Source organism: Notamacropus eugenii, chromosome 1, assembly GCF_028372415.1.
Source record: "Notamacropus eugenii isolate mMacEug1 chromosome 1, mMacEug1.pri_v2, whole genome shotgun sequence".
Lineage (NCBI taxonomy): Eukaryota > Metazoa > Chordata > Mammalia > Diprotodontia > Macropodidae > Notamacropus > Notamacropus eugenii.
In genome coordinates, this window is record NC_092872.1 from 378,236,106 (window position 1) to 378,238,660 (window position 2,555).

Genomic DNA, 2,555 nt, shown 5'->3' on the forward strand with positions numbered 1-2,555 from the left:
CTTTGTGCTCTGTTTTTTGGTGCTCTGCCTTTCCTTGTTCTCAGGAAAGGAATAGCTCTGGAAGTCAAGTCTAGCAATGGAGAGGGGCCTCTCATGGAGCCCAGTAGGATGGATGACCCACAGCTGCAAATATTTTGGATCAATGCCACAGGAAAAGCCAGAAGGCATGTAACTTCCTAGAATAGGATACATTCTTCAAGGAATAGGATATATACAATCTGTAATGTCCTCAGAGATCAGGAACATTCAGACCACAAAAGCCATGCTGAATTTATTCTCTTGGCTCCACTTAAGCAAATGAGGTGACCAGATAAAAGTTATTCCCAGATGGGCTTGTAGGTGAGGTCCACATATTGTACAGACTTGTCTCCCATATGTAGCTTGGAGGTGTCCTTGTGTGGCTCAGAAGGAGGCAGAATAGACATTTCTAACTTTTTCTCTCCACTCTTCACCCTTTTCCAAGGGAATATTTAATTCCTGCCAGGAGGGGAAGCATAAATTTGGGGCTAGAGGCCACTCTGCTCTCCTCATAGAGAAATGGGACCAAGTTAAGGTATGCTCCCTTGCATATTATTATTTTAGGGGATGATATTTTCAGATTCAATATAATTTTTAATCACTGTTTCAATATTGGAGAGAACCAAGACTCCAAGCTCTAGATCCAAGGCTTGACTGCTTTCCCTCTAACTACCAGTTCTACAATGAACACATGACAATTATCAAAGAAAACCCATTTATTCAAACCATAGCAAGACAGAAATCACAGAAGACATTTGTAGGAGAAAATATGCCAGACAATATATGGTGAGGGAGTTATTCCACTGGAAACAAGATCACTGACCTCAATCAAGAGATCTCTCCCAAGCTGAAGTTCCCTCAGTTTCTAGTGTGGCAAACTGGAGATAGGGATCCAGAGACTTCTAGCTCCTCTTCTGTCTTCCCACTCTTTCCTTCATCAACCTGAAGTGGAATTGGCCTCCTCCATATTCCCTGGAAACCAGTAGCATCCAAAATGACTATAGGACCCAAAAGAATTCAAAGCTGGAAGAAAATCTGAAGAAAACTGAAGCCTACTCTCTCCAACTCTGCTCACCCCTCATATAGAGCAGAGCTTCATCTCTATCAGAAAGGAGAGAGTCCCATACCAATGGACTTTGGGACTGGAATTACAAGTTCTTAACTCTTCCATGCATCTGGCTCCTTGAGAAGGTGGGCACAAGCAACAAGCTTCCCTAAAAGAGATCTGGTAGTTGAGATGAGTTTCATTCAGTTAGTAGAGGCTGTAGGGGCAGCTTGTAAGGACCTCAGTAGCTTCCTCTACTAATCAAAGAAGTTGCTTGTTGTTATTCACTTAGGTCTGACTCTTCATAACCCCAACTGGGATTTTCTTGGCAAAGATATTGCTTTGCCATTTCCTTCTCCAGCTCACTTTACAGATGAGGAAACTGAGGCAAGCAGGGTTGAGTGACTTGCTCACACAGATAGCAAATGTCTTAGGCTGTATTTGAACTCAGGTCTCTCTGACTGCAAGCCTGTGGCTCTATCCACTATGCCAACAAGCCTCCCTAGGCTTAAATACCCTAAGCAAACCACCAAAGTTAGGCCTCATAGGTTAGCCACCAATTCCCCAGGTGTTGCCCCCAGCATAAATCAACATGGACTAGAACTAGAACTGAACACCAGATCCAGGCTCCCCACTCCCCATTGCTTGGTCTTGATGGATTCAGATAAAAATCCTACAAAAACCCATTGGATTTTACTAGTTTTAGTGCTCCCTTCTACTGGGAATCCCAGAAGGATATAACCTGTTCTTATTCTCCCTTACTGGACCCTCTGATTATATTTCCCTTCAATAAAGCTGACTAACTTTTTTTCCTCTCTACTAACTCCTGTCTCATACTGTGTTTTGGTGCTCTGCCCTTCCTTGTACTGTTCATTAGAATTCTGAACCTCACCCAAAATCCATTAAGACACCCAGTAACATTGCACAAAGACTCCACAAGAAGAGAAAACCTGTTGGGGTGCCACAGCATTAGAGACACAGGATACCTTGATCATATGTGTTCCCTCCATGTTTTGTAGTTATTGTCTCTACTTTGAAATAATTGTGCCTAATGGTAGACTATTAATGGTAAACCCAGTGTTGAGGATTTGTGGGCTATAGTTTTAGGAGTACCTACTCTTCCTATTGATGTTATGGTATTTGTGAGCAAGTACAACCAAGGCTCATTGTGGAAATGTGGTTTGTTTGTTTTTACTACTGTGCATAGTAATAAAGGCAAGCATATGTCATAGTGGATAGAACACTAGGCCTGGAATTAGGAAGATCTGAGTTCAAATCCATCCTCAGACACGTGCTAGCTCTGTGACCCTGGGTAAGTTACTTAACCTTTATCTGCCATTTTTTCTCAACTATACAGTGGAGACAATAACAGCACCAACCTCCCAGAATTGTTGTGAGGATTAAATGAGATATTTGTCCTCAAATGAGATAATATTTGTAAAGTATTTAGTATAATACCTGACACATAATAGGCAATTAATTAATGCTTGTT

The 2,555-nt window shown here is 41.8% G+C and overlaps 1 long non-coding RNA gene across 1 annotated transcript; it reads right to left on the reverse strand.

Annotated features, from left to right (window-relative positions):
* Positions 1–716: 716 nt before the first annotated feature.
* Positions 717–2,249, reverse strand: LOC140525998 (uncharacterized). The gene is made up of 2 exons (XR_011974195.1): positions 1,975–2,249; positions 717–990 (listed from the first exon to the last, which is right to left on the reverse strand). It is a non-coding gene; the product is annotated as an uncharacterized lncRNA (long non-coding RNA).
* Between the last annotated feature and the right edge of the window lie 306 nt (positions 2,250–2,555).